This window comes from Canis lupus, chromosome 15 (genome assembly GCF_048164855.1).
Source record: "Canis lupus baileyi chromosome 15, mCanLup2.hap1, whole genome shotgun sequence".
NCBI lineage: Eukaryota > Metazoa > Chordata > Mammalia > Carnivora > Canidae > Canis > Canis lupus.
In genome coordinates this window covers 18465036-18472718 of record NC_132852.1, presented here as the reverse complement: position 1 = coordinate 18472718, position 7683 = coordinate 18465036, and the positions used below count along the sequence as shown (strand labels likewise).

Genomic DNA, 7683 nt, shown 5'->3' with positions numbered 1-7683 from the left:
CCTACTTCCTTCACTCACCTATCTGTAAATGATTGACATTGAGAGCTGGGCTTCAATAATTGACTCTAATGAAGCTTAAATGTCAGGGCAATCTATTGCACAGTATACTTCTAACGGCCAGTTTTATTTTATTTTTATTTTTGGCTTTTTAAGGTTTTATTTTAATTCTAGTATAGTTAAAATACAGTGTTAAATTAATTTCACGTGTAAAATACAATGATTCAACAAATCCACGCATCACCTGGTGATAAAAATATGGAGCTCTTCACAAATTTGCGGGTCATGTTTGTGCAGAGGTCATGCTAATCTTCTCTGTGTCTTTCTAATTTTAGTATGTATGTTGCCAAAGCTTGCACCCAGAGGCTAGTCTTAAATAATTATAAATACATCATGATTTTTTTTGTTGGATGGGAATGATGTAAAACAGAATTTATCTGAATTCCTACAAATGTAAAGCAAAAAATTGTAACAATGCTGCAAATAGTAAGCTCAACTGTGTGACCATATGAGCAGTCGCATGCTTTCCAGATACCACTCAACATTTTAGATCCATCTTAGTCTGTGATACCAAGAGACATGCAAAATTATTGTTGATACAGCAAAATGGCTCTGAATCACATTTCTATGAAAATAATTTGATACGAATTTTCCAAATGTTGACAGTTCTAAAAATTTCACATGGCATTACCAATAACAAATTATGAAACTGGAAGAAAGCTTCCTAAAAATACAATTTCAATCTACCATACAAGAAGCAAGACATTCTTTCTATTATCCCACAGAAAATATTCTTAAACTCTTATTTGAAAAAGTAAATAATTTTGCAGACAAATACAAGGGGAAAGGGTAAGGTGTGTCAGACAGTTGCTAAATGTTACTTTTCCGTAGGACATAACATTTGTGATATTTGTCAGCTTTGAAAATGTATATATACTTATTCCTTTTCTTATTCAAAATAAATAGACATTTTCATATGTAATTTAGAAATTATAATTTTGTATTACTTTGCTTTAAGAGATTCTCCGATATTGTATAGCAGCAGACACCACAAAATCTATTCCTCCCCCTCATGACTCTATTTTCCAAATCCAAACTAAGAAAATTTCTTTCATACTGTCCCTTTTCTAGATTTTTTTTTAAATAACCTTCTGAGATTTGCTTTCTTGAGATGGAAGTGTTTTGGGAAATTCATTGTCTTGATGTTATCTTTCTTCATTTATTTTGTTTTGTTTTAGACTCTTCTTTGAAGACAGAAAATTTTTTTGATTCAAATAATTTATAAACCCATAAAGGATGAACTCCAAATCAGAATACTTATTCATTGTAGCCATTTACTTTTTCACACATTTCTAATCCTAGTATGCAGTGCTTTTACCATTCAAATTAATTCAGACTGTTTCAGTGATAATACATATATATACTAGAAATAATTTTATTTCAAACTATGTGACTAAAGCAGTGATAATTTAAAAACTATATACCTATGTTTCCCAAGCACATTATTTTAACTTAAATAAATTCCCATTCATTAGCCAAACTTTTGACTTAAGACCAAGGCCTCTCGTTTATGTGATTTCTGATTGTTTATTGTAGTTACTTTTCTACATAAAATAGAGCCATGATTTATTGTCTATGAATTCAGATTTGGCTTCCTTTAATGGATAGCCCCTTAAGAAGCTATCTGGAATTTAATATTTCTTTCCTATTCTTTTACATACATCTCATATGCCCCTATTGGATTTTTCAGCTATTTGCATTATCAAATCTTTCCAATGAATTGTCCTTGACTTTTGTAAAAACAATAAATAAATAACTCCTTTCACATCCTTCCTGTTACTTACATAATACTTAATGAAATTGTGTAAATATGAAATATAACCAACGTAAGTTTGGAAACAGATTTTTTTTTAACTATTTATTTATTTATTTATTTATTTATTTATTTATGAAAGAGAGAGTGGGGGGAGGGGGAAGGAGGGGAGCACTCAGTGTGGAGCCCCACGTGGGGCTCAATTCCAAGATCTTGAGACCATGTCTTGAGCCAAAACCAAGAATTATCTGCTAAACAGACTGAGCCAGTCAGATGGCCCAAACTGATTCTTATGTACACTGGTCACCAGGTGGGTCTACGATGGAAGTCTTACAGAGGAGGTGATCTAGGAGCCATATATACATTCTATTCTGTAGACTTCAGTCAGTATATAAAGTTACTCTGTTTTATGTCTCAGGGAAATGAAAGCTTTCTTTAATCCAGCAAATTAGGCAAGTAAAGGTTGAGTAAAAAGGTTTCTATTGTTATTATTTTTACATCAACATTTTTCATGGAATAATTGATGATGTACGATGATTTCTGGGTTTCTTCAAACTGCAATGAACTCTTCTGAGCTATTAGTGCTTAGTCAATTTGTCAAACTGTTCTGGATCCTGGCCTGTGGCAACTAAGCAACAGAGAAATGTTCTGACACCCATACAGTTGATGTAGTGCTTCCCCTTGTTACAGGATGGAAACAGGTGGCTATTTGTCTCTTGCAATGATATTGTTTACCCTAAATTGGTCCCTCATCACTTTTCTGAAATCCTTTAGAAATGAAGAAAGAGGGAAAGAAAAGTATACTCTTTATCATGGTAACATGGTGGGGGATTTTGTTCTATATAAAAGGAAGGGAAACTACACACAGACAAACCACTAATTATGGTAGGTATATAAACTGCATTACACACTAAACGCCATTGTAAGTAGAAACCACAAGTGTTATTTGTCTGTTTAGCCTAGTATAATACCTAGCACCTAATAGACTACTTGCTAATCATAGGCATTAATAGATAATACTTGAATGAAATAAAAAAAATCATAGAATTCCTTCACTAGCTTTTATTTTCTATAAACTTGATAATAAAGAGATAGTGTATACCCAGTTTATCCCCAAAATTTGTTGATCAAAAAAATCAATGAATTCTTCAATTTAAATTTATCATCATTATATATTGATTTTTAAGTTTCCATAGTGCACAATGAAAGCAGTATATTTGTATTTTTTTTTAAATGCCTAGCAGGCATAGCTAAATGTTTCCATATTTGAAAGCAGTAAGCAATCATAAATTGTATTTTCCTGGGGTGCCTGGGTGGCTTAGTTGATTAAGTGTCTGCCTTCAGCTCAGGTCATGATCTCAGGATCCTAGGACTGAACCCTATGTCACGTTCCTTGCTCAGTGGGGAGTCTGCTTCTCCCTCTCCATCTACCTCCTCCCTCTTGCTCATGCTCATGCTCTATATCCCTCTCAAATAAATAAATAAAATCTTTTTAAAAATTGTATTTTTCAATTAGATTTAAATGTAGCATTTAAAATAACTGCTTCAAACTGGGAGCTATTTAAAATTTTTAGGAATGTTACATTATTTTATATTTCTAGGAAAAATATATATCCTTCTAATAAGTGATTAGTTATTATATATATTATATATACATATATATTAGTTCTTTTGGATATTACTTGGATCATAGATTGGTATGCTATGCTCTGCAATGCTATGTTACATTATGTTATATTACAGGAGAAAATTTATCCTTAAAGTGAATAGAATTCTACACTGGCTATTAGCTTTCAAACTGTAGTGTAACTATGATTGCTTCCCTATAATGTTGGCACACTGCTCTAGACTATTGAAGATCGGTATATCTTCCTTTCTTCCTGAGGTAATTCAACCCATTTGCAAACATGAACATTGATATCTGTCTTCTTTGGCTTTGCTTTTCCCTGGGGTCCTACTTTAGGACCTGGAGGGACATGTCATGAGCTACAGAAGACATACAAATGTGAACAATAGATTAAACTGTGAAACTAAAGGTCATTCCAAATAAACTTCGTATTTCCCTTGTAATAGTGTATTACAAATAAATCTCAATCAGATGGCCACAAGTCCCCTAACCTTGAATGAAAAAGAATGGATAGCATAAGAGACCTACAACTCTGCTTTATATTTATCCACCTGTACATCTCTACATTAAATCAGCCCCAGTTCAGTATATGTTTTATTTAGCCATGGAAAATACAATAGCTATTTTGCCTCAAAAACATTATCAATGTCTGTACTTAATCATATGGATGTCTTTAGATTGATGAGCTAGACTAAATTCAAAAGGGTGTTGGATGTTATAAATTAATATAACTGAAATCTTTCTGGAGGAATTTAAGAGTAGGTGGATTTGAAATATTTAAATTGGCATTATGACGTTTCAAGTAATGCTTTCATATAACAATTTATTGATAAATATATACATAAGTCCTCTTAAAAATCATTTAGTTGGTGTGCATTCACTCATTCAAGAACATGTGCTGTGTGTCGATAATACTGAAACATGTTGGTGACGGGAACGTGTTAAAGCTGGGCGTCAGGGCGCCCGTGTAGCTCCACGTTGGGGTGGTGGGTTTGTGTCCCACATAGGGTATAGAGATTGCTTTAGAGAATAAAACTTTTTAAAGATTTAAAAAAAAAGGGGGGGGGGCGCCTGAGTGGCTCAGTGGCTGAGCGTCTGCCTTTGGCTCAGGTCGTGATCCCAGGGTCCCAGGATCGAGTCCCACATCGGGCTCCCCACTGGGAGCCTGCTTCTCTCTCTGCCTCTCTGTGTGTCTCTCATGAATAAATAAATCAATCTCTTAAAAAAATATATATATATATATTAGGAGACTTTGCATTTATTCATTAAAGCATACAGGAAATCCACATATTTCAAATAATCCTACAAGAGATTCTCTGTGTCCTGAATCTAACTATAATTGGTGCAATTTGTCCATCTCCTTGTGGTTCTCTAGATACATCTAAGGATGTAAGGTGCTAACTATTCAGGGAAGCTGGGTGTTCTAGAGTTCTATCCATTTAGACTAATGGCAAAAGCCATCACCCCCCACAACCAGTAATCTTTAGACCTCTGGTGTCTACCCTCTTAACCCTATCTTTTAGCTTCTCTGATCGTGATCAGCATTTTGCTTTTCCACTGTCCATGCAAAATTTCTTCTTTTCTGATAGTTCTAATTCCAAAGAGAAGGCTTTTGCTTTCCTTATTTATGCTTAGATTAGGGTTGCATCATCTCCCTACAAAAGTTTACATCTTTAGAGAGCTGCCTCCATTGAAAATATGCTTTTTATTCATCCAGTGAAAACAGATGAACAGACAAAATGAGTGTTCTTTTCCCTCCACCTCTTAGCCTACTTCTCATGCTAGGAACAGCCTTATCCAATTTCAAGTTTCGGTTGAATACATTTAGCCATTTTTTGCTCAAAGAATCAAGTCAATACAATATATAAAATACATTTCTAATCACATCTCCCAGTTTAACATATATTTTTTAATAAGTGATCAAATAATAGAACATATAGCTTAATTATCTAAGTTCTGTAATAGTTTAGGGTCAACAGAAATAAAAAAAAAGTTACAAAAAACTTTGAGGAACAGATTTGAATGCTTTCATTTTCAAAGATAGATGCTTGGAACTGTTCAGGCACACAGGGAGATTCAATGAATTTTGTTTGCTTTTTAGTTGCAGTGATGATATTACCTTTGTAATTTAAGACTGAAAAAATTATTATGCATAATCAGTTTAACTCAAAACTGGAACAAGTTGAAATAATTATTAATATGATGGCTAATTTTTCATACATTTTAATAGGGCTAGAAATTTAATCAGGGATGGATATTGGAGGAAAATAATTATCTTACTTTGCCCTATGGGATTTAATTTTAATTTCTAGGCTTATCAGAAAATGCTTCTCAGAAAGTCTCTATTTCTCCTTCCAAAGGAAAATAAATAATTATTTACTACAGACAACACTTCTCATCCTGAAATTCCAAGACAGTGGAGCAGTCTCCTGACCATATACAGAAGTGACCACAATGAGTGAGTCTAGGCCTTAAATAGTAGCATCAGCATCTTTGCCTCAGAACCTACAACCAACAGACTTTCATCCTTCTTAAGGAAATTAATTCAAGATAATCATACAGTTTTGGTTATAAAACAAAGAAAACTATTCCTGGAAGTTTAAGAACAAATATGTTATTTTAGCAGGTGTGTCTGTTTTGTAAAATAACAAATAGATTGTTTCAGCAGCAGTTTTGTTGTGGTTGTGGATGTCTGTGAGAGTTTCAGGAAAGGCAAGACTTACACTAAGTAATTACTGAAATCTAATGTTATCTCTGACCCATTGCCTAATCTCATTCTTGCTAGAGAATTGTGATTTCAAGAACAAGTAGTGACTGAAAAACCTCCTTAAAATTCCAAAAAGGTTTTTTTTCTCTTCCTTCTCCCTCCCCCTTTTCTTTTTTTCCTTTCCTTTTTTTCTGTTTTCCTAAAAAGTATCAGTTTGGCATTACTAGTATAAATAAAAATAAAAAGATTCGAGGAAAGTTTCTATTTCAGTTTATGATTATGGAGGAGCCCCTTACCCTAATCTCCATGAATAAAAATTAATTGATTATCAAGGTAGTAATTATTATCTGATTTGTTCAAAAGTCATTTCTAATGCCAAATAGAATCACAATCACTGTGTCATAAGGTTCAGATTCTATTCTATTTTATTAGGTCTTATAAATTCATAATCAAGGACTGGTAGACAATTAAGCAGTATCCAAGGAGCTTTATTAGGAAACATTGTCAATATGAATATATTAGAGTTCCTAAAAAGAGACGTCTTTTTTTGTTTTTCTCTTCTTTCTTCCTTTCTTTCTTTCTTTCTTTCTTTCTTTCTTTCTTTCTTTCTTTCTTTCTTTTCTTTCTTTCTTTCTTTATATATATATATATATATATATATATATATATATATATATATATATATATTCTTTTTTGTTGGATCAGTATAATTGTTCCTATACTAAGATAGGTGCATACCCCATACCTTCACATTAATATATTTATATTATTATTTATATTCTATTATCATTAGGAAGTGAATACATAGAAAAGTGACCAAAAATAGCCAATCAAGGTGAACCTGGGTGGCATAGTTGGTTAAGCATCTCACTCTTGGTTTTGGCTCAGGTTGTGATCTAACGGTCCTGAGATCAGATCATGCGATTGGGCTCAGCATCAGCTCCACACTCAGAAGGAGCCTGCTTGGGATTCTCTCTCTCCTTCCCTCTGCCCCTCTTGCTCATGCTCTCTCTCTCAAAATAATAATAATAATTAATAATAATAATAATAATAATAATAATAATATAACCATTTAGAAATACTCTAAATAGACTAATGCTTTTCACAAATCACTTATGATACTGCATCTTATTATAACCTATCTGGCCTCTAAATTATTTTTCATTGAAGATAGTAGTCCTTGCATCTATTGAGAGGATCATATGGTTCTTGTTTTTTCTCTTGCTGATATGATCAATCACACTGATCGCTTACAAATACCTACCATTTGCTTTGACGTGGATGGACCTGGAGGGTATTATGCTGAGTGAAATAAGTCAATCGGAGAAGGACAAACATTATATGGTCTTCTTCATTTGGGGAATATAAAAATTAGTGAAAGGGAATAAAGGGGAAGGAGAGATAATGAGTGAAAATATCAGTGAGGGTGACAAAACATGAGAGACACCTAACTCTGGGAAATGAACAAGGGGTAGTGGAAGGGGAGTGGGCGGGGGGGTTGGGGTGACTGGGTGATGGGCACTGAGGGGGGCACTTGGC

The 7683-nt window shown here is 33.5% G+C and overlaps 1 non-coding gene across 1 annotated transcript; it reads right to left on the bottom strand.

Moving 5' to 3' along the window:
* Positions 1–249: 249 nt before the first annotated feature.
* Positions 250–352, bottom strand: LOC140605562 (U6 spliceosomal RNA). The gene has a single exon (XR_012008203.1). It is a non-coding gene; the product is annotated as a U6 spliceosomal RNA (small nuclear RNA).
* Positions 353–7683: the final 7331 nt, after the last annotated feature.